General features: G+C 40.2%; 1 long non-coding RNA gene across 6 annotated transcripts in view; it reads right to left on the reverse strand.

Moving 5' to 3' along the window:
• Positions 1-25144, reverse strand: part of LOC146563814 (uncharacterized) — a 114252-nt gene extending 89108 nt beyond the window's left edge. For 5 of the 6 annotated variants that reach the window (XR_014894365.1, XR_014894364.1, XR_014894361.1 and 2 more), the window contains exons 1-2: positions 24094-24456; positions 22810-23193 (exon numbers count right to left, since the gene is read on the reverse strand). This is a non-coding gene — a long non-coding RNA (uncharacterized LOC146563814). Of the gene's footprint in view, positions 1-22809; positions 23194-24093; positions 24457-24706 lie in introns of those variants that run through there. The other variant, XR_014894362.1, reaches the window with a different exon arrangement.
• Between the last annotated feature and the right edge of the window lie 392 nt (positions 25145-25536).

Genomic DNA, 25536 nt, shown 5'->3' on the forward strand with positions numbered 1-25536 from the left:
GACATCCATGTTTCAGGAAGCAGGTGGTAATGCACCAAGCAGGACTACTCAGTAGGCAGGTTAGCAGGGACTTCTCCGAACATTTGAGCATTCTTAGCTATAATCAATACTTTTAGTGGATTCACGCATGACACCCTGATCTGTTTGACTGCCAAGCATACCCACTCTCTGATTCTGCAGATGCACACATGCCTGGACTTCCTTTCCCAATGATTTGGATCCAGAGTGAAAAAAAACATGGAGCTCATTAAAGAGGGTTCACTTACAGTGCAGAAGCTAAAAATAAATCATCAAAACTGCTTGATCCAGTAGTTTAACACAGAAAAACGGCAAAAATCGAAAGCTAAGTTAAATAACTGAATCACTGTGCTGATACATATTTAGCTGCATTGCTACTACTACTATAACAATTAGAAGCCTACTAGGACATTTTTATGTAATTTGTTTAGTGGTGCACATCGAAAATCTTCATTTTTTTTCTTTTTGGAAGATAAGCATCTCCAAGCACTGCTGCACTAAAAAGGTCAGCGTAGAATTGCACGCAACATTTTAATGAGACAATTGGTTGAAATTCACGAGTCAGATATATACATTTATATTGTAATAATATTCTTTAAGGTCAAGCTGAATTTAATGAAGTAATTGAGTACAAGGCAATTCTGTATAGATAAAAAGGGGTTTTGCGTTCCTATGTTTTAACTGAATTACAAAAATCAAACCATTTGTCCTGGTTAATTATTAAGAGCAAATTCAATTTACCCTCACCACTTCACTGAAAAGCCCATATACCTCCTATGCAGAGCCACTTACAGATTGCATAAGCATTCCTGCTGACAAACAATTAAACAAGCACTAATGCACGCACACACATTGATTGACCTTTCCTACTGAGTGTTATTAATACACGCAGGTCATATTAGGAAAGGTTAACGAGCAATAAGGCCAGCAGCACTCACGTGGAATATAAACAAGAAGAAGGCATAGGAGCTCATGTGGATTTCAGTACCTGGGCAAGATATTTTCAATAAAGTAATCACAATAAGCAAATAACAAATACACAAAAAGCCATAAACTTGGTGAGAAAAAAAATAAGTGACAACGGCAAGGATTAGAGATGAGTTTCGTGCAACTCCTGAAGTGTACGGGCGTTTGCGACTGATTCACAATCAGTCTAATTTACTTGATATAAAATGGGGCAATTGTAAACGTTTAAATAACATAACGACTTTCATCAGTTGTGTTACAGCCCTTCCAAAATGCTGACTTTGTTTGTTACCCAGACAAATTAGTGGGCCGGGCTACAATCAGAGACTTCCTGTCCCATAGTGCCTTTCACTTTTACCTCACAAAGTTGCCGCCTAGAAGATATTTAAAGCCAAGTAGTCAACAACTGAAAATGCATTTTGAAGAAATCATACAGCTTTTAATATGCTTTCTATTAACCAGACAAGTTGTAAAAATGTTGACGATGAATGCGTAACAATGTATTTGATTTACAGCTTTTGCTGCTACAGCATTGTTAGTTTTAATGGTTACGTTTAGGCACTCACAGATCTTGGTTGATGCGAGTAGCGTTCAGGCTTAGTACTGAATCCTGCAGTGACTTGATTGCCAATATTACCAGTAATCACTGATCTTTCACCTGTCATCCACTCCATCCACCTCCAGTTAAATCTGCTGCATTTCAATGGCATTCATTCTTTGCAAAAACCTGGACCAAATCAAGCCAGGTTGTGACAGTTAAATGGTAAAGTTACTTAAGTTAAATGAGTTCCTCTTTAATGCTTACCAGACTGAACAAGCCAAGGCTATAGAGGGGATAGTTAACTATATCCTTAGTCTAAGATTGCTAAATGTTCAAACTTACAAAAATAAAACTGGATGATACTATCATGATCTTGTAAAACGAGCATTCACTCTTTCCTTAACAAGACGACCAGATCAAAAGATCCATGCAAAAGTTGATGGCTACCATATGTATCAATTAGGAAAGTCCCACACAGAGGAAAGGCATGTGGTTGCACAGAAAATATACAACGCAATATGCATCACAAATGATCTGAAGCTGATCTCTTTCTTTCATGCATGTCCAAAGAATGTCCCAGACATTCATCTGAAATGAGCTGAAATATATCTCGTCCTCCTTCCCACATCACAGAGCTTGCGTGCACGAGTTGGTGCTTTAATAGCTTTGAAACGACTTAAAACACGTGAAGTCACAATAATAAATGTAAGTCACAAATGACTTGGAACATCCTCTCTCACTCTGTCTCTATTTCGCTCTCTCGCTCTTTAAGTGGGTCAGTGTGATGATGGTGTCAGTGTCTGGACTCAGCAGCAGCATATTTGCATCAGTCATCCTAACTAGACCGTGAAGAGAAGGATTTCCCTGCTCAGCTGTGCCAGTGAGTCAGTGAAATATACCCCTTATAAAACCCTGCTGGATGGAAAAGAAGCCTGAGGATAACTTGGATCCATTTAATGGGCTGAACTTCAGGCTCTTTGCTTTTGGCTATGCAGATACATTGTAAGTGGGAAGTAACATTGCATGAGACTGATACCTCACATAATGCTTCAAAGACCCTGTAGAGATCATTATATGACTTCTGAAGCACAAATACATATACTGTGCAGAAACACACCATGTAATGCATTACTATCTTTTTGCCAAATGTTTGAAAGAACTCACTGGGTTTCGTTACCATATTTGCAACTTTGGCTTTCATTTTATCTTTGTCTCAGTATTTAAAGGAATGTGGGTTTCTTAAAAAAATGTAAATGTCATAGCATGAAATGAAGAGCGGCAGGGAAAACATTCCGGGTTGTGAGCTGCATCAACACTTGTGATATTATACGCTTAATTCTGCTGAGACACCAAGACAGGCCTCTTGTGTGCTTTAAGGCTGGATAAAAACTTGGTGGTGCAGTCAGTGCTTTGCAACCAAATTCAACCTCTAATTAGGCCCGCTCATGCAAATTTAGGAGAATGTGGTGGTGGAAAAAAAATAAAAAATTCAACAGCCTTGGGACAACCCTAAACTTGAAATTTTGGCTGTGATGGCAACTTTGGAGCTTAATTATCTGAATAGGCAGGCTTGCTGGGTATTGTCAAAAATAGCTTTGGATACTATTAAAAATTTGTGATGAGGCTGAACGATGGTTAATTAAAGTCACAGTGAGAAGTGAGCATAATGCATGCTGCATGTTAAGATACAAGCACCCAACTTGGTTCTTTGTCTCACCTTTCTGACAACAAAGTCCATCATGAATAAAACAAGTCTGAACGTTGTTCCAAATTGGCTTGAAATTTTGTGCAACTAGTAAAATTTATGTGAGTGTGTATTTTGTGTGTGGTTTATTTTTTTGTTTTGTTTTTTTCCCCTATTTCTTATCTATGCAAGATATCCGCTATGGATGTCACTATAACCAATTCCAGAACCAATACAGTACCTTTCAATACCAAAATCTTAAAGAAGCTAGCATATACCATGGCATAATTGAATACTAACTGATACTAAAAATTACTTTTAGTATGACTAATCATTTCAAACAGCATTGTTTCCAGCAGCTGGCTCGCAATGTGACAGAACACTCCTGAAGACAGGCAGGCATAAAGCCCTTCTCTTCACCAGCACCTGACACATGAACAGCAGCGCAGCAAACTTAGCATAGCATCTTAGGCTACGTTCACACTGAAGGTCTTAATGCTCAATTCAGATTTTTTGATCAAATCCGATTTTTTTTGTGTGGTTGTTCACACTACAAATAAAATGTGACAGCAAACGCACCCTAGTGTGAACCGTTCACGGCCCTCAAAGCGGCCTGCATGTGCAAAAGAAGATGTCACACACAACGCGCTCTGTTTAGACCCAGACCAAACAGTATTGTTTGACTGATGGCCCTTAATATAAAGACTTGTTTCGAACTTTACGTTTCCCAATTTTGCTTTAAGTTATAAAGTTATTTTGTTATTTAAATATGGTCTAATAATTATCCTTGTCCGATTATTAAGTGATGACGTGACGAATCCTACTTCCGGGCCTAAAGTAGTCTGCATTTAATATGGCTTTTGTGTTGTTAACATGTTTAATGCTTTGTATTTTCTTCTATTTAATCTCAAAAAGCTCCTAAAAAAAGTCAGTGATCACCGTTGACCTCCCTCAGCTTTTATTACCGCTAATCATTTATTTAAGCTCAGTTTTTAAAACCTTACGATGTAACTACAGCCCAGCCCATGCAGCAGTATATGAATGACTAACCTCGTATTGTGGATGGATTATCTCAGTTGTTCTCCTGGCTGAAGTTTGGTCCTTTTACAGCATCCTGCCATGCGATTACATTTGATCCTGACCACCGAGAACACTCACGTTAACTTTTATCGAGTGGAAAAAAAGTTAGCTTGTTTATATTATGCTAACATAGCTGTGTTGCTAGCGGTCACGTAGCACATCATTATATACCAGCTAGCCAAACTTCAGTAACCCTACAGACGTCACTGCTGTTTAGTTTTCTGTCTTCATTTATGTTGGAAGTGATAAGAAAGCTGTACGTTTTAATTTGTGTCCAAAACCCCGCAGTCAGGACATGCTATATTGTATTTATATAGAAGCTAGCGAGCTAACTTCTAATTCCGTTAAATGTCATAAATTCCGTTTTCATGGATGCCTGGATGTTAAACTCAGTTGTTACACCTGGTAGAGCAGAACGCTGATAATTTTATTAAAGATGAAAGACTAAAGACAGTGTTTCAACTCTCAGTAATGCCACAGTGATCATTTGATATATGGACCTGCAGCAGAGTTTAGGCCCAGACATGGCTAGTGACGTCAGACTGAACGATCGGATTGCTGTTAGAGGAGCGGTGCTTCAAAGGATAGTTGCAGATTTTTGTCAGAATCTGCAGATTATACAGATTATTATACAAATAAAATGTTCACATTTCTCCAACGTTGTCTTCCCAACAGTTTCGCTAACATCTACAATGGAAGGCCAGGAAGCGTTCACGATGTCTTCTTGGGCGCTTCTCCGGCACTGATAATTGGCGTCTGTCTTGTGTCAGTGACGCAAAAGACAGATTTAATTTAATAGATTTAAAAAGACAGATTCAAGGGGCGATCGTGGCTCAAGAGTCGGCAGTTCGTCCTGTAATCGGAAGGTTGCCGGTTCGAGCCCCAGCTTGGATAGCCTCGGTCGTTGTGTCCTTGGGCAAGACACTTCACCTACCGCCTACTGGTGATGGCCAAAGGGGCCGTTGGCGCGATATGGCAGCCTTGCTTCTGTCAGTCTGCCCCAGGCCAGCTGTGGCTACAACTGTAGCTTGCCTCCACCAGTGTGTGAATGTGAGAGTGAATGAATAGTGGAATTGTAAAGCGTTTTGAGGTTCTCGAAATGCAATCCATTATTATTATTAATGTGACATAACCATTCAAACAGCAGTCGCTTTCTAAAATATCAGATATGTATCGGATTCAGTACCACATACGAAAGTGACTTAGGTCGGATTTGTGCTGTTAACACTGTCATACCATGATCGGATATGGGTTGTATAGGGTCAAAAAAGTGCGCTTTCGCCTGCAGTGTGAATGTAACCTTAATGACTCATACCCCAGTCTTTATGAGGTGTTTTGTTAGGTCAATAAAGCTTCCGGTTCAACAACACTTAAGAAAACACTTAATTAAACACTTAATATAAATACATACCTGGTCAGAACATTTTAGCATTAGGTGTTCAGCTTTTACCCTTATTAGCTATATGTTAAGTCACAATTAAGGTAGCAGCTATTAGCAAACATTATCAGTCCTGCTTGTCTGTAATGTTAACAAGCTTCCAGTTTTATTTGCACACCCCTAAAAATATGGTGCCAAGTCACCAGAAGCACAGAAATTAAACAGGGTTATAGTTGAATTCTTTTGCACCAACCAGTATTGTTGTAGTCTTTTTTGTTTTTTTAATAAACCTCACAATTGTGTCATTTTTTCTCTCATGGCATCTAAATTACCGTAATTGTCGGGCTATAAGCCGCTACTTTTTGCACAAGCTTTGAACCCTGCGGCTTTTAGTCAGGTGCGGCTTTTCTATGGATTGTCCATGATTTTTTTCATATCGTAAGATGATTTGTTTTGTTTGTTCCGCTGTTGTACGGCACCACGTTGTCTGGCGGAAGGGCATGTGATCAGACACACAGTATCGGGGTTCAAGAGTGGTATGTTGGTCACAACATACCACTCTACTTTGAACAAACTTCAAAGTAGCGCTACGCGTTCAGCGGGAGGCGTGGATGACGAGCGGCGATAAACTTGCGAAAAGCAAGTTATGCTCAACTCCACCGGTGGAATCTGACAGCGTGGAAAAGTGTGAAAACATCCATGATCACCAACGGATTTCGAAGGGCTGGACTGCTGCATGATGGAGAGGAGGACACCGCTACAGCCCTTCTGAGGGTGTTCGACTCTGACACTGACAACTAGGGATGGGTATCGTTTAGGTTTTATCCGATACCGGTGCCAAATCGGTACTTTTGAAACGGTGTCGGTGCTCAAACGGTGCTCAAACCGGTGCTTAAAGAATGGAGAACACAAAATTGGTCCAAAAACCTCTCATGTTCAGCTGTTTTTTGTAAAAAGATAACAATGTTAGCCTTTTCTGCAGCTATGGGGCATATATGGTATCACTCTTGGCTGGAAGCAGTGCTTAAACAATGGAAAAAACACAAACTTTGTCCAAAAACCTCTCATGTTTAACTGTTTTCCACTTTTTCTTTGGTCATTTTAGCCTTTTTAGCCAGGGTGAAGGGAGTATCTGCCATCAAACAAGAAGACAGCCGCATGTAGCTATGATGATGTTTGCTAGCTCACCTTACATGCATTAATGTAATAACGTGGTTAGCCTACTCAACGTAAATTAGCTACTCACGCAGAGAAGAACGGCTGCTGCCACCATCATCCGTCATCATTTCTGCTACACTGGCAGGGCTAGGGGCCAGGACTCTCCTCTTCGTGTTTTTGGGGGATGTTGCATAACAGGTAACCCACCGGCAGTAGATGTGCTCGGTGTGAGGTCTCGTGGCAAGCTATCAAATACGGCGCATTTCTGGGCTTTTAAAAAAAAACGCTATGCGTCGCCAGGTGTTTCATCGGATTTGAGGTGTTACCTCCTTTGACAGTATCACAGTATCAGCTTAAAGCACTTGTTGCAGGCTGCTGAGTTTGCATCTTTTGCTATGAAGTACAGCCAGACTTTTAACCGCTTCGCCTTGGACATTTTTAATCTGTAGCTCTGCGCTAACAGAATGTACGTACCTGGCCCCGCCTACTATCCTCGGAAACGTAAAATGATTGGCTAGAATCTAAAGTGTATCACAGCTCAGGAAAAAAAAGCACCGAAATAAAGCACCGAAATGTGCGCTGCTTTTCGGTCTGGTTACTACCGTTTATGTCAGAACCGGTGCCATCATGGCACCGGACACCGGTACCCATCCCTACTGACAACAAGGATTTGTTTGGTTTTGAAAGTGACAACAAAGGAAAGAAGTTGAGAGTGGATGACGAAGCCATCCTGAGCCTGTTTGTATCCGACACTGGAGAAGAGGACTTTGGTACTCATTTATGAAGCACAGTACATGTTTCGTACTTGTAATTACCGCTACTTGTACATATACCTAAAAAGTTATGCAAATATGTACCCATAACTTGTTTTTCAAAATATTAATAAAAGGGGTGTATCTCCAAACAGCCATCTCTTTCCTGACAATTCCCTTTGTGCATATTCTCTAACATATGATAAGTCAACATTGAATCACCTGCGGCTTTTAGTCAGGTGCAGCTAATGTATGTACAAAACAGGATTTTCCCCTGATTTTAGCTTGTGCGGCTAACATTCAGGTGCGCTTTGTAGTCCGGGAAATACGGTAGTATCTATGACATTTTCCTGGATATTGGTATCGAGTTTTAAATTCCAGTATCACAACAACCACAGGATCCAGCACACCTGTCTCACTTTGAAGCCTTTCGTAACTTCCCCAAGTTTTCAGATGATGTTTTTTTTGGTTTTGGTTTGTGTTTTTTTACCCGGACTTTGGTCAGCTGCTAGTCAGTCGCCTGGGCCTTGATCTCAAAAGTTTCTCTCGGGTAAACTTTTAAGTAGAAAAGACCCCTGTTGCTACTTTAAACTCTTCATCTCCTCTTTCGCCTCCTCCTCACTGCTCCGAAGTGCTTTGTTGATAAACCCACTTTAGGGCTCACCAGGCTTGTCAGAAGATCTTGCCCTTTGTTGTGTTATGGACAAACCGGCATTTTTGTGTGCATGCGTCCACATAGAAAAACGACTGTGAAAAACTGTACCTAACAGATTAGTTAAAAGAGCACACCCCAGCCCTACAAACATAAATACAAGCTCTAGGGATTTTCTAATCTGGATTTAAGCTGATGTTATCAGTAGATACACTACACTCACGCTAAAAATGCATGCTGTTCTGTCATTATCAGAGCAGGAAGCCACTCTTCTCTTCAGATGCTACTTGGTGCTCCAAACAAACTGAGAAATACTGAGCGGTCTGACTCACCAACACACAGACGTATACATGTAACACTAGCTAGATCATTGGTACCACTAGCTGCTCAGAAAGGACAGTTCTTCTGCCAAGGCAACATGCATTTGGCAAACTCTGTGAGAGGCTGCCATGCAGTCTTCTGCTCACTTAGCACTTTACACACAGTCTGTCGTACTTTGTGTTACTCACTCAGCAAAAGCTTAAAGCATACATGAGCGTTTTGTGTGACAGCAGAAAAAAAGAATTCAGCCCTGGATAACCAGAAAACAAAGAAATGAAACAGAAAAATGTATTCTAAGTTTGGTGCCTTTGGTGGTAGAAGCCCAGCTCTTCCGTGAGCTCAGAGTGAAATCATAAGAAAAGAGACTTCATTGAGTTTGTTAACTGCCAAACAAACCCACTAGCTGTGGATATTTTACTCTGTCTTGCAGAGAAGTTAAAGTGGGTTCTGTAGTTCATGTTTAGAATAGTTTTTAATTTGAAGGAAAAATTTTCACATGACAAACAAAGACCAAAGTCACAGGTGCTCCTACATATGCTCAAACATCCTTTACTTCTTTTCTTTCCTGCTTCCATGATGACTGCGTGGACGCTAACATACCCCTCACCCAGTTTCATCCACACATATGCAGAGACACATCAGGCATCAGTTTACCTGGCACGCATGCAAAGAAAGACAAATACTGCCTGACTACCTACTTTGGTGCCTGCAGCAAAAACACTGTATACTATGTGTGTGTGTGTGTGTGTGTGTGTGTGTGTGTGTGTGTCAGAGTCTGACAATATGAGAAAAACCTTGAGGATGAATTTGAGGAAAAAACAAAAAGAGTGTACCAACTTAGGATAATCTTTAACTTTTGTCCCAAAATCTGGCCTCTATCTTTTATAGACACACACAAACACACACTATCAGAGCTCCTACACGGGACTGCCAGCAGTTAAGGCCAAAACACACATGTATGCACGCCTTCACACACAAGCAAAATACACAAAGTGTATGTGGCATCAATTTCACTGCAGCACCTCACAGCCTGCCAGAGCCTCTCCCAGGCTTGATGTCTGCATCTGCTTGTGTTTTTCAGTTCATCTATAGGTGGACGTATGTATGCACATGGAGATCTGCGTCAGTGCATTACAACTGCATCTAGTTTGGTTTAGGGGAAATTACACATTCTGGTTATTTTCCCTCTCTACATCAACACAGTGGATTACTTTACAGTCAGTGATGGGCCTAAAGTCTACAACTCATGGACATCAACAAATGCTAAGATGCTATTTGAGGCCATCACTGAAGCTTCTTCTTTGTGGATCTTTCTGCATTCAGTTTGCGCTTCAGTAACTGCAAAGCACGCACTTATGGGTTGAGATCAGGTGACTGGCTTGGCCATGTAAGAATACTGCATTTCTTTGCTTTGAGAAACCCTTGGGTTGATTTTGTAGTGTGCTTTAGGTGCTGTTCCACTGCCACTGTGAAGTGTCGGCTCAGTTTTGCAGCATTTGGTTGAATCTGAGCAGAGAATATAGCCCTCTACACTTCACAATTCAACCTGCTGTTTCTATCAGCAGTCACATCAACACTAAACATCAGAGATCTGGTTCAGCCGGGAGTCATACACCCCCGTGCCATAATACTGCATCTCCAATGTTTGACTGTTAATGTGATATGCTCACATGAGCGGTTCCTTTCCTTCTCTTTACTTTTCCCATCATTCTGGCACATGCTAATCTTGGTTTCATCTGTCCAAAAAAAATTTCAGAAGTGTGCAGACTCTTTTAAATGTTCTCTGTCAAAGTTTAATCTGGCCTTTCTGTTCTTCAGTGTTTCCATTGAGTTGCACCCCTCTGTATTTACATTCATGAGGGCGTCTCTTGGTGGTTGACCTCGACAGTGAAACGCTCACTTCTTCAAGGATGTTCTTGAACTGGCATGATTTTATTAGACAGATTTTTCTTAACCAAGGAAATATATGCATTTCCACACACATACATGAAGAAGTAACGATAGCTATTACTATTATTAACAATTAACTACTCTTGTGCTTTTCACAGATTTGCAGCAACTCCACATTCCATGCTGTTGAGTGCTTAAAGATTAGTTTCATGCTTGTTTTCATCTTCTTATCCATCTCTACTCCATGTCTATAAAATGATTGAAAGTGCATTCAGTGCATTCACATTTTATTCTGGGTTGCAAAGCAAATAAAGTGAAGTGTTCTTTAGCAAAGTCTTTGATTTGAACATGATAAACGAACACCAAACTCATAGGTGCTCTTACATATGCTCAAACATCCTTTACTTCCTTTCTTTCCTGCTTCCTGATGACTGGGTTGGTTCATTGAAGGAGGTCTGCTGAAATACTCGAGGTGTAGTAAAAATAAATATTTGCATTATTGTTACAAAGAATGGATTGACTCTCAATGGAAATGCATGTGCAGTAGTGTACTGAATGTCACTTAAAATGTAATAAGAAAAGTGTGCCGTACATGTACACTATTCTCTCATTATATTCACACTGAGATCAAACTGAATAATCCAAAGCCAGCCAAAACGCCCTATGTTACCTTTCAAGTCAAAGTGGAATCAATACTTAATATATATGGAAACACATACATAAAAGCTATTAGTGTCCCCTGATGTGATCAGTGAAGTGAAGTCTCAGGGAACCCTTCTGACCTGCACCAATGCCAAACAGGACTCGTGCTATACAGCCCTGAGGCAGTGTTTAGGTGTGCAAATGGGTGGCTGAAAAAAATAGTTGCTTATGTGTTTATGTGTGCATGTAGTTTGTCTTTTCATTTGTGTGAATATGCATGCGTTTCTATGTACATGTATGCGTGTGTGTGCACTAGAAGCAGCATAACCTGAGGCTGTGACAGACGGACTCTAAACCATGTTACCAACACACCCCAGTGCCTCACTTAATAGTGCATGAGATAAGAACATTTGGACGTCAAAACAACCCCGCTACCCCTTTTCTCTATGGGAAATTAAGCTTTATGGAGCCCTAGTTTAAGACAATGGCTCCAGTGGTTTGGAAATTCCTTGTCACTAATTGAGAGATATCCTAATGTGTTGAATAGGAAAGGTAATCTAAATATAGACACACACAGAATTTCAACAGCACAGAATATGGATGGGATCTTACACAAATGTACATGTCGTATGTATACACACATGACGAGCCCTGCAAAACACAAATGGGAACTGGCATAGATTTCAGTTCAATTCATTTCAGTTTAATTTTACTTATAAAAACACAAAAACAAACTCCATCAAATCAAAATTGACTGAGTGCAAAATATTAGCTGTACCTGCTAGAGGCCAGTTAGCGCCATAAATGTTGTGAAGATGGTGAGCAAATATTTTATTCTCGGCAGATAAAATAATTTGTACAGATCCAGGTCAAAGCCAACTGTACTTGGTATTATGCAGGTAGCCTAAAATACATGAAAAGTAATGTGAACTCGCTAAAAAAGGAATAAGTCACCATCTTTCCCATGCAGGTCAGAGGTAATCTAAGGAGGGAAACTCCTCAAGAAGTGAGCTCTCACAGTGATTGAATGAACACATGTGACGGAGGAGGACAGTGACTCAGTCATCAAAAGAGAGAAGGAGCAAACCAGTGCAAAATGAAGGGGTGCTCAACGGGCTATGTTAACATGGAGAACTACAATGGTTGAGAAAAAAATATGGAAATAGAGTTAAGTAGAGAGCAAAAAAAAGCCATTAGAGCTAAGAAGGCATTTGAGCATAAGACAAAGAGAGTTAGAGAGTGGGAGGTAGAGGCCAACAGACAGACACAGCTAGAAACAGAGGCAGAGCTATAGAAACAGACAGTCATGCAGCCAGCCAGAGAGGCAGCCAGAGATTAAGAAAAGCGAGAGTAAGACAGACATGCATCTCAACTGTGACAGGCAGACGGCACAAGGAAACTTAAAAAAGCAAATTCTGAAAGACAGCAATGCAGACAAGAGACTGAGGGAGGGAAAAAAAGAAAGCAGAGAGACAAAAAAGAAGAAAAAGTCAAAGCGTAACTAAAGGAGGAAGAGGGAAAGTGACAGAGGAGGTAGTGCAAGTGCAGTGTGTGAGAAAGAGGCCAAGATGATGAGGCAGACATGCACACAGACTGATGGAGAGTGCATAACTCAGTGGGGACTCTAATATTTTTGTCCAAGGGCACAGTCCAGCATAAAAAAAATACTCGACATGACAAGGACAGCTTGTCTTTGCTCTACACAACCAAAATTACCAGCCATTCATACTGTGAAAAGAAACTGTGCCAAATAAAAAACTTTGTAAGACTGATGATCTTTGCAAGGTCGTCACAAAGGGGTGACAACCTCGCATTTTGGGGTCCCAGAATGCACTTAATGTAATGATGCCACTTTGTGTTGTATTCTCATCAAATGAGAAATGAGATGCTTTTGACTTTCACAAAGCCTGAAGTGATATTTTTAGACTCCGTGCGAGCTACAGGGACAGGTGAATCAGCACAGAGTGACAGTACATTACCAGTCTAGCCGCACTGAGACGAGAATAATACAAAACCATGTCTAAAAGTCTAGAGCTGCACTTTCAAGTGAATGCAAAACGGTACCTAAAGTTTTGAGGAGGGATGTTAACATTTGTGGCTGGCATAGCCGTCATGATCAGATTTGCATTTCTCTCTAGCATCATTCCTGTCAGTGTGCAGCTGAGTGAACTGGCAGTGAACTGAAGAGGAGGCTGGCGCAGTCCTCCCACTGTCTATTGTGGCAAGACAGCACTTCAGTGTGAGTCTGTGTGTGATGGAGAAAATCTGAAAAATGAAGTCAGAGGTAAAAATTATATATATATATATATTTAAAAATACAGACTCAGACATGCAGTGTAGGCAACAGGGAAAAGAAAGATGGAATAAATTACAAGGGAGGGCAAACAGATACGAGAAAGTGAGAAATCACATGAAGGAAATGAAGTGAAATAGATAAGAATGGACGAAAGAAAGAAAAAACACCTTCTGTCTGCGTGCTTTCATCCTGAACATCTTTGTGTCTGAGTGTCCCTGGATCACTGTGTCAGCAGTTCTCATTACTATACATGCTGAGGACATCAGAGATCTTACCAAGTAGCCGGTAAAGCATCCTCTGTCTGCGTGCGTTCAAGTAACAACAGACGGCAAACATAAACAGCGGGAGAAAGAGATTCTCACAAATGAGCATGGAATCACTGAGGCGCTTGAAACACCTTGACACTCACACATATGTCTGTTTTCTAAGCGTCCTAAATTAGGCACATGGATTAAATTTGTACGTGCAGGAAGATTTAGTTGATTCTGGATTGAATTTTAGGCAGAACAAGTCCAGTCAGTTTCATCTAGTCTGCCCGAAGTGCTGAAATAAAGCTAGGCAATTTGTAATAAAAGTAAATGAGTCATATTAATGGGCAATTAAGCTGCATGTGAGCATTCTTAATGCCCACTAAACCAATTAAAGTGTACAAGGAGGTACCTCAGTTTGGAAAAAGAGTGAATTAATATTTAACAAGTTATCAGCCTGAACACCAGAAAAGAAACGTAGTGTAGTAGCTGTACTAGGTAGCCAGGTTCTGAGGAGTAAATTAGTTCCACTCCTTATAATTAAGACAATAGTAAATGATTCCTATTTCCACAACAGGCTCGCTGGCAAAAAGTAAGTACATTTATTTATTTAGCGCCTTTTGAAATCACAAAGTGCTTCCAACCAAACAAAACCAACAATGGCAAAAAAAAAATTGAATGAAATAAAACAATAAAATGAAATGAAATTCTACCCAAATGCCAATTTTAAAAGATGAGTCTTCAGCTGCTTGTAGAATGAGTCCACTGAGCCCACTGATCATAGGCTTCTAAAAAGTGGGGCACAGATTACGGAGCCACTGATGAGTCTCGCCCGTGACAGATATCTGATAGCTTGTTTGTCAAAGTGTGCCGAGTAACTGCCTAATGTATAAATAAAGGTATGACTCATTCTTAATCAGCTCATTTCTCAGGTGACCTTGTCTGAAAAGAAATTTGCCTCCAAATGTGATTTCAAGTGGATTGTTAGTCTTAATAAGAGCAGGTTATGTTAAGGTTTTATGAACTTTGCCCCCAGCCGTACAACCCAAACACTACAGGCGGATGATGGTGCAAATATGTGTAAGACTTTCAGTGATTGTCAATGAGTCAGACACACTATGGTGGGTTTGAGTCATAATCAGTCTTATTCAGCAAGGATATACAAGCACCATGAACTTGACCTTGTGCAGCAGAGCTGGTAACCAAGTATAGCACAGAATAGCTGACAGCTGATGCAAAGCAATTGAATGCATAATAATAATAAGAGTGGGACACAACTTGGCCTCATTCAGCCGCATTCCCACCAGAGATTTCATATTGACCTCGTATGACCTGGAAAAGCAATATGTCAACCTTTATACTCCACTGAATTTTTAATATTGCCCAGAAAAGCCTTAGCTTGAGGTGCATTGCTTTAAACAGCTTTTAAATTAAATGTGAGCCCTTACTGTTGCGTGTGGTGCCATGTTTTACAAAAACCTGCGCTTTTATCCACCTGTGTCCATCGTCAAGGCTGTATCCAGCCTGGAATTACTGCTTTATTCAGAGCAGGAAATTAACTTGAGTTTATTCAGCCCATTTCCAGGCACTCAGATTATGTCCCGCACTGGACTGGAAAATCGTGTCCTTGCAGATACTCTCAGGGTAAGACTTACAGTCACAGGCATTATCTGCCTCAAGGAATCCCAGCATTTAATATTCACCATCATAGCTATAAATGGCACTGCCATGCACATAGATAAACTCTGAGTTATCTCTCAGTATGACATTCACCATACTGTAACAAGTACCAATCACACTGTACTTTATCAGCAAAAGGTCCATTTTAAAACAGAATAAGATTTTAATTGATGAAAGGGTAGACATGAATATTTAAAATAAATGCTTTTATGGACTTTCTAAAACTTTGTAGTCTTTTTGCAACAAAAAGAAAGAAAAGAACAGCATGCAAAAGCACATCCAAAGAAATCCAGGCCCTGTTGACAGATATGGTTTAAATGAGGCTCCTGTCCTAGCTGTCTACATGTCACCTTATATCTCCCAAAAGGTTAGGAACGGCATTGAGTAAGATGATGTAGATATCTTTATTCTACTCGGTAATCTTGATAGCAACAAAATTCCCATTCCTGAAAGCAGAGTTGTTTGCATAGAGCAGGACAGTTTCGAGTCTGATATCTCAGCTAGTGTTATGGGACATAATCTGATTTATCACACTATATCCAGCTAAGCTCAAAGATATCTCCATCAAAACATCAAAATAGATTTGGTATTAGTCAGCCAAAGTACACAGTCCTGACATGGTGCAGAGGCAAGATGACAGAAGATAATATTCTGGATTAACCTGCTTGAATAATACTTCTCCAAAAACAGAAAGCGCATATCACAAAATATCAAACAGACACAAAAAGAGACAACACACCACCTAACTCTAATATTGCCACCTATAACTGGAAAAACCCCACTTCCACTCGCTATCTATTTCTCAAAAAAGCTCAAAGATATACTTTGGATTTGCATGTCATTAAGACACAGCATTTTTTATTTAGACATTGTCTTTATGTTTCTATATATATTTCTATATATGAAGTTCCCAGGACTAAATAATAGAGTGACACAAGAGACAAGAAAACTGTACTTCATATTTTGAAATAAGTGAAAAGAAAAATCATCACTATAAATATAATATAATAAAATATAATAAATAAATAATTAAGGGAAACTAAGAAAAAATCTCAAGTGACATTTCCAGGGCAGCAGGATTGTAGCTAAAGCTCATTTATTGCATTCTCGAGATTCTCACTCATTCTCCTGCGCTTTTATCCCTGTATGAAATATTTGCTCTCTTGCTGTGATTGTTTTGTGTTGTTTTTTAAAGTTAATATTTTAAATAATTACTGTCAAAACATTATAAATCCTTTAGGAAATCAAAGGATGTAGTTTCAAACAGAATAACTGTCTTTAATTTTCCTTTCAGTTTACAGAATATGGCTGGCAGCTGAGGCAGGTTGCTCCCTAATATAAGGAAGCATCATTCTCTGGCTGACAGAATACATCTTTTGGAGGGAATGTGGAAAGGTGACACAAAATCACTGTAAATTTGTTTACAAGCACACAATGGAGGTAAGCAACACCTCTTCTGTCATCTTATATCTCCTACTTCTGTCAAATTACACACAACCTGAAAAAATGAACGCTACTTTGAGTTCATTTCATCTAAAGCACCAAAATACACAACCTTTATGTAACTCCTAACTTCTGCCTGCTGATCAAGGGCAAGTATTGACACCAAACTGACTCCGAGACACCAAAATGAAGCGGCCAACGTGTCTAAACTAGAAAATGTGAACTACATGGACATGAGTGTAATCGAATGCATGCGGGAAGGTAGCAGACACTGAAACTAAGAGCTCTGTTTAGCAAGAGTTTTCGAGTCGCAGGGACATTTCTTCCAGGAGTCACCAAAAGTAGCTGATTGTGGGGCTTAAACCAAAAGAAATCCAGCAGTGTGCACTTCTTCTGCACCTAAGGTCCTTTAGTCCTCATAGACATGCTCCAATGGGGAACTCTGCAATGTATGTTACATTTTATGAACTGCTACTGCTGTCACGACTTGCCTGTGAGTGACTTGACGGTATGCTATTTTTAATTTTCAGTGCTGCTCTGCTCTGTCAAAAAATGACAGAAAGCCTACATCCTTCCAACGCTGTTAAAAGAATGATGGAAAATAAAGTAAACAGATACAGTCGGGTCATGTACTTGCATCTAAGAGTGAGTACCCAGCACTGAGGACAGTCCAAGCATTCACTACTGGAGGGCATTCTCCTCTGACTTGCTGGTCTGGGAAAACAGTGCCAACTCAGTCTAGGTCCAACCTCGAAAAAGCAGCGTGCTGGCTGCAAGCTGGGTCTTCATCACTGGCAGCTTTTCTTTCTCTAACCTTGCACTGAAGGCCAGCGTCTCTTCACTCCCTGTGTTCTGGCTCTGCTGCAGATCAATTAGCTTGAGACAGCTGTCATTTCAATTAGGCTGTACAATGCAGTGCCCGACTGCTTATCTCAGAACCGTTTTCTCCTTAACTGGATTGACACACATCTTACTATTTTTTTTTCTTCTATTTTTCAAAAGGGGAAACATGATGTTCAAAATGTTATCTCTGTAAAACTATAGCAAAAATCGAAATGGGCTTTGCAGTGTTGATGGTGACGTTAGACACATTACCTCTGCAATCGTAGGAAACTGAAAAAAGCCGGGCATGGCTGGGAATGGGACTTTATATTAAAGCGGGGGTAAAAAGAAAACAGAAGTAAGTGAATATAATAAAAGCTGTCAGTGAAATGATTTACTGAGCCCTTATCAGATTAATAATCCAAAGCGAATCACAGTATTGAAGAATAGCATTAATGATATCACTTAACTACACTGTGCCTGTAGCAAGGAAGCCAGTGTTCATGCGCTAATGACACGTGTGTGTGTTTGTGTCTATAAAATCACTGCTTTATAATCTTTTAACTACCAGACAATCACAGATTTGTCTGTGATAAAATCCTAGTCCTCACACATATGTCTATGCTTATACCAGGCAAGTCATGTGTGTGTGTATGTGTGTGTCTATGTGTACTCATGTGGGGCATGCCTGTCCGTGTCTGTGCGTGTGTGTGTAGCAGATTTAGCTTTGATAAAACCCCAGTCTTTAGAGGGATTATCAGCCCATTCCCAGACAGCAACACGCTCTGCATTTATGGAGGTAATAAGTTGATCCATAATAGACAGACCACCAGACAGCTAAAGGCTGTTATTGGAAATTGTGTCCCCCATATCTATACCTGGGCATAGATGAAAGAGGGTTGGAAAGCAATATCTTCAGAGACAGTCAGACCTGCTGTGCAACACCTCATGCGAGCTATCATCCGGTGAATTTTGATTTGGCGCTTACCTTTATGTATTGACTGACTCGTCATGCTACTGTTTGTGGTGTGGTTTTGCCTCTACTAAAATCCCAGAGTGCAAACGTACAGCGGCTGCCAAGTGTAAGCACACAACGTGGCACGACACAAGACATCAGCACGCAGACTCAAAAATAATTTAGCTAAATGTTAGTACTCTTTTATTTAATGTTTCAGAGAGCTTAAATTGCCATTTGAATCAAAGCTATTTTCACTGAAACCAATCCGGGTGTATTTTAGTGAGATTTCACTCACTTTAATGTTATCTGACACCCATTTGTCGTTGCGTGACTTGAGCGTTTAAAAGTAGGGCAAAACCGGTGAAAAGGTCGCACGTTTGTGGATGCAGGCTGTTGTTTCCTGGTCAGAGCAATAAAACTTTCTCTGCCATTATTATTTCCCAAAACAAACCCTTTGTTGATAATGAGCTCATAGCTTAACTTATGGCTGCTTCTCTCACCACAGGCATGGTGACAGAATTACTATAAACTGAAGAAAGGCTGGTATAAAGAGCACAATGATGCTTGCTATCTGCATTATCCTTGTCTTTTTTATCTCTCTTTCTAACTCTTTTTTCCCCTCTCAGTCTGGATCTCTATTTCCTTTTTTCCCCTCCTGTCTTCTCTGCCCATCATTTACCCCCATGTCTGTTCTTTCTGCTTCATCTCCCTATGTTTCCTCTCTATCTCTCCCTACGCTCCCTTCAAATGCTCTGCCTTGTGCGCAGTCATAAAGAAATAATTTATTCCTGTCCCCCAGTGCTGGTATGTATTAGCATGCCAGCAGAGCACGTTAACTTATCTCTCGGCTACAGGCGCTGAGTGGTAAAACTAAGCTCTGATAGTTTGCAACAGGATGACCACAGAATGCCTGTAGCTCGGAGAATTAGGGCTGTCGTCATGATTAGTAATGGTGGGCCTGTTTTACTGCACTGTAATTCACTGAACTGTACCAACTGTATGACTCAATGATATGCAAAAAAGGACTATCAGCCCAAAATCGGCTGGTGGAGAAAATGAAAAGATTATTAACTGCTGCTGTTTTTGACAACCAGCCCATCTCAACCAATTCTGTTCTTTTGTTAAGGCGCGCAGAACATAACACATACAAAATCTGTTTGAGCGGCTGTTGCGCTCTGAAGGTCCAACTCAAAATTTGTTTGGCCATCTGTCAGCGCTAGTATCAGAGCATCAGACAGTACATATGAGACTGTAAAAATAGCATGAATTAGATAAAGCGCAGTGTTAACATACACAGTTAAGGGTCGACGGTGTGTAGGCATCACATGCTGCATAAACAGATTGGGCCTTAAGTGGCATTTGTTGTCATTTTGTTGCTTAATAAACCAGAAAACACCAGCAGCGTACACATAAATTTATTATAGGGATTTTATGTGAGCCACTATCAGCTGCATTTCCCATAACCTCCATACAGCGAGCGGTAAAAAATAAACCTGATAGCTTTCAAGAGGCCCAACCACACAATGTCTAGGAGAATTAGGCTCATTGTAGTGATTAGTTACTCTGGGCCTAATGTTGTATTCTAATCTAATGCACTTTGCATAGCATGAGTCGGGTTTACAGACATGCTGTGCATTATAAATGGATAGAAACAATGTAGATGTAAGAATGCTGGCATCTCCGGGATGAGAATCTAAGGTAATACATTGCTCCAACTCTGCAGTACAAAGCGTGGCTCTTATTAGACTTCACTTCCAGGCAGAGAATGAGCTGCATTTTAGTGTAACAACAAACAAGGATGGATAAGCGATTATAGTGACACAGATTTAGTTGTGCATATGGCGCATAGAAAAAGAGGGTGTTAAACCATTCCCCACTTTAATGAGCAGCTTAGATGGATATTGAGACTTCAGAACTGAGAGATGGCACAGATTGCTGCGTTAATGTCATCCTGTGTAACTCAGTGGATTAGGTTTAGATTTGCAGCTCCCACTAGGGCGACCGCATACAAGAATGTATCCTCTCATAAAGAGTCCACTGAATGGCAAATGCTAAGAAAACTGCCCCGCACTTGATAACAGCATTACTGATAAGCAATGTAATTAAGATGCACAGAGTGGAGCATGCTGTATTGTGGGAAAAAGCACCCCAGTGCAATCTCTATTAAGAGCCAAGTGCCGGGCATGTCATAATGATTATTTATTATAACCCTGATGTGTCTGTTTTACTCACTATTTCATTATCTGAGTACTGGATGCAACTGCACAACTCAAATTCACTATGTCACATGTAAGAGCTACAGAGTTATGAGTGCAGCTTAATATGCACTTCCTGTTCATTTATATGTTACATTGCAAAGTTGATATGATTTGTGTTAAATAAAGCTTCCATATCTCAGAGTCCAATTTGCCATGCTCCCTCTTCCTCCCTCCCTCTATGTCTGTCTGTGTGTGTTTGTGACTCATCACCACCCATATTGTGCCACTGACCTATATCTGCCCTACCTGTGTGTCACACTATCGACTGACCTTGATTCCAACTGATCTACTCACTTCCAGACAGTGACGTGAGTCTTTAGCACAACACCAGCAGGAAGCAAGTAAAATATTTCTCTTCCAGTCAATTCCACTGGTTACAAGAAGAAAAAAGTGAGTAATGTGATTAAAGCCGACAAAAGCATTGTCAGGGACCCGCATGTCTTTTAGTAACTAATTTGAAATTTCGAACTGATTTAAGGGATATTATCGAGGTAATCTTCTCCAATGATTCTTTGCATTTTAGCCTTACTTTCAATAATTTCGTATACATTAACGATGTTATTTGGCTGGATTTTATTCTTCTTTATAATCTTATTTAATAGTATCTCAGAGGCTTTTGGCAAATCATTTTTAAAATGTTATCTGATTGCTCTTTGCATGTTTAAAATGATAAACAACTCATTTCTGAGCAGACACGGTAGATTAACATCAGAACACATAGCCAAGAGCCACATCCCTGTATCTCTGCCTCTCTCTCTCCCGTTCTCTGCTGCAGAGTAATGCATGGTGAAAATGTGATGCTGCAGGACCATGTGGGCTACCATGCACAAAGCGACTGGAAGGTGGAGCTTGGATGCTTACAAGTTCCACTGTACACTCTCATTGGCTCTCAATGACATCATTGATAAGGGGCTGCAAAGAGAGAGAAAGGAGTGACTCTCCTCTCTCCCTCACACTCCTGTATAGTAGAATGCAAATGCAGGTTAAGAAGGCCAGTTGAATAGCTTGTGACTCTTTTCTGACTCTAAGAGATTCGTCTGAATTAGTTGCTGCTAAAGCATTAGGCGAAATACAAAACTGCCTTCTCCATCGTAGGATGGTCTCGCTCTCGCCTGACCCTCGAATGAACTGAGCATTTGAAGAAAGATTTCTCTTTCTACAGAACATTTCGCAACTGATGAATGCTGTGGATCACAGTGCGTGCAAATTATGCGACTGTCACGCAATCGTAAGTGAAACTAACTATCAGTGTTAAAACTGATCAGACCGTGGACACTCAAATTTGGCCCAAAAGCGTTCTTGGGCTTTATAAAAGATAACTGAAGTCAAATCAGATGAAACATGCACTCCGACTATGACACAATGATGCTGCTGTGCTATGCCGAGACCATGCACAGATAAAACTAAACTAAAATATAAACATGTCATGAGGTAGGGACTCTACTACTACTGAACTGTACAAACTGCACATCATCAGATGAACTTTTATCTCATTATTTTACAATACAGACTAGTGGTCATGTGCAACAAACTTGGACTAAACGTCCAGCTTCATTAAGGTGCTTTGGGCATTTCATGGTTATTCACTGTGTTATTAAAAAAATGTCCCCGTGCATAACAAGTGTGGAATACAAAAAGACATTGCGAGAATTGCAAGTTTACAGTATTGGTAGTCATCATTGTTTAACCATGCCAAAATTATCTTAGTTTCTCAGGGGCAATGACTAATGACTGGCATGATAAGACAAGCTGGTTGCCTCAAAATAATCTTTTATCAACTGTATATTGATTTTAGCTTTAAGCCTAAATAATATATGGCATTACAAATAAACTCAGATTACAGTACAAGGGCAACACAACGCCTTACAAAATACAGCTGATGACAAATGTAGCTGGAAAATAGTGTGTGTGTGTTTGTGTGTCCCTGCGTGTGCTAGGGATTTCACACATGTACCAGCCCTGCAAACAAGTGGTTGAACAAGTGCCACATACCATCTCCCACTAAAGAGTAATATTACCTACCCATTCTGGGGGCTGAGAAGGATCAGGAAAGCAATATCCTGCTATCCCAAGGACTTTGGCCCAGGACGCGTCTTGTATTGTGGCATTCTACATGCACATCTTTTATAATCCTCAAAGTATCTCCATGAGGTTTAGATTTCCAAGTGTGCCTAAAACACAATCCGACTGGCGCTGCTGCTGCTGAAGTCTAAATCCTCATGAGATAAGTCTTCATGTTCATCCAGAAGAAAAGTGAACAGTCTCTTAATCCTTCATTTCATCTTAAAAATGGCTTGATAGGTGAATCTGTACATCTTCCGTGTGTTTTTTTTTCTACACATCTTTTTTATTTTCTTAATCCATCAGAAGCAAGCACTGTACTGGTTAAATTGCTTAAATTCCCACCTAAGGACAGTGCCCAGACAAATAAAAAGAAAAAAGAAAAAAGGTTAAAGGCATTGCAGTCAGTCAAAGCTACAGCACATTTTTCTCATTCAAATGGAATCCCAGTCTAAATCATATTAAACTCGTACTTTAGGAGTGAATAAGCAGCGTAAAAGTGTGTGAATGAACTGTATGAGTCAAATTTGTTTTTAGAAACTTTTAAATATATATATTTCTTTATATAGAATAACAAACTGATTTGGTTTCAAACCACATGTAAATCCTGTAGGTGTGAATTCTCCCCTTTGCTGAATAATGCAAAGTTTAAGGGTAGAGCTACTCCACTGTGGAATGCTTCAAATCCACACAAGTTGTTTGGCCACACCTTCACAACATAAAGAAAGTTTGTTTGTTTTTAAATCGTGTCCACTTTATTTTTTTAAATAACGAGGAAAAATAATAAAAAATGAAGGTGGAACTTAACAATAAAACTCAATAAACAATAAAAAGTATTTACATTGACATTTCCCGGGTATTTGCTTCTTTAAAAGAAAACAAGGCAAATAAAAGCTATTCAAACACTTTGAAATACTAGAATTAAACAACATAATTAAAAAATATATATCACATAAATTTAACTTTGCAAGTTTGAAAAAGAAAAGAAAAAGTTGTTTCCTGGTGGATCTGCGCTCCTTTCTGCTAGCTTTCTTTGTATGGACTGAGAACAAAGGAGCCTTTACAGTAGCCTAACAAAGAAGCTTCAGCGACTTATACCTGTTGATCTATTTCCAAATAAACTCTAACAAGTTTCTTAAAGATTTTCAAGACGAGCTCGCTTTAGATTCACGTCATTGCATCTTTTTTGTTGCCTATAAACATCATTTCTCATTAGTGCGAAAAAAAAGTTTAATTCTGTGTTACCGTTTCTTGTTTCTTGGAGACTTTACACCTGATTGCACTGCGCGGAATTCCCATGGTGCAGAAAGACAACTTCGCAAGAACGTAAACACAACAGTCATAAAACTACTGCACTAAGAAGGAAAAAAGAAGTATTTACAAACTATCCATCAGCCAACTGTGATTTTTCTCGCGTGCGTAAAAAGGTCCTTTCCTCCGCAAACTTCTGACAGGCTTTGTCTTGTGTCGCAACATCCTCGAGAGACAAAAAAATACAGCAACCCCACAAACTCTGCCTCAACTCCATGAAAGCTCCCTGACAATTGCTTCTAAGTAGCACAAGTTGAGTGTTAATGAGCGTTATGGAGATGCGTGTGTGAGCATCCCCCTCAAGTTCTCTCCTCAAAGCGACCCGCATCAGACAAAGGAACAGGGGACCGCTCCTCTCGCTCCCTCTCTCTCTCTCCTTCCTTGCTGCCTCGATTTCTCTAGCTCTCTCTCCCTCTCCCTCCTGCTTTGTGCTCAAGTTTGAGCGCTGACGCACCAACTACAGCCGCAACTTTTAACTGGGAATAAATTCCAAAAAATCGCTCGAGGATTGAAAGCAAAGACAGTGTGCCGCTTGGAGACAACTCACCTGGGCAGTCGGCTTCCTGTGCGCGCGCTGCTGTCGGTTGTAGGAAAAAAAAAAAGTTTGAGAGGGCACATCTAGCTTTGTGTTGTGGAGTCCCCCTTTGTCTACACGTGTGATAGATGGATGGGGCTCTTTTTTGGCCGCGCCTAGTTCATTTCGCTCTCCAAAGAGTCCCGCCCTCTCAAAGTCAAACAACTATGCACAAAACAATGTACACTGTGGATCCGTGCGAGTGATAAAGATCACGGTGTTGGGTTCTATCATTATACTTATTATTACTATTTTACTTTATTTAAACACACTAACTCCCCAAAAGTTTTTTTTTTTACAAAGCAGCTAATTATGTCTGTCTGTGTCGTGGGATATCTATTTATTCTTTTTACCCAAATTTTTTTCTTCTTGCGTTTGTTTATTCATTAAAGCCTCTTTGTGGCACTGGCTTGCAAGGTGCTCTTCACTGAGCATTCTCTCTCTCTCTCTCTCTCTCTCTCTCTCTCTCTCTCTCTCTCTTTCGTTCAAGTCGCAACCAAAAGAAACCCTCAAAAACTGTCACACTAGAAAATCTTTGCTTCCGAAATACTTTTTTCCTCCATTCTTCTTGTCTTTTGGCTGGCTGACAAAAACTTTCCTGTATCCTCCGCGTGGAGACAACCATTGTGTCTGGATAGCAGTAGCAGGGGAACAAAGAAAGAGACCAAAAAAAGGGGGGAAATGATTTTTATTTTTATTTTTTTTAATAAAGAATGAAGTGGTGTGTGTATATCCGTAGCTCTAGACTTGTAATGACGGGGATCCGCTGTGCTACTGCTACGTCAAATCTTATGCAAAAGCTT

The sequence above is a fragment of the Mchenga conophoros genome, linkage group LG11 (genome assembly GCF_057382185.1).
Source record: "Mchenga conophoros isolate Kocher_MC1m ecotype Shallow Benthic linkage group LG11, M_conophoros_male_GT1.1, whole genome shotgun sequence".
NCBI lineage: Eukaryota > Metazoa > Chordata > Actinopteri > Cichliformes > Cichlidae > Mchenga > Mchenga conophoros.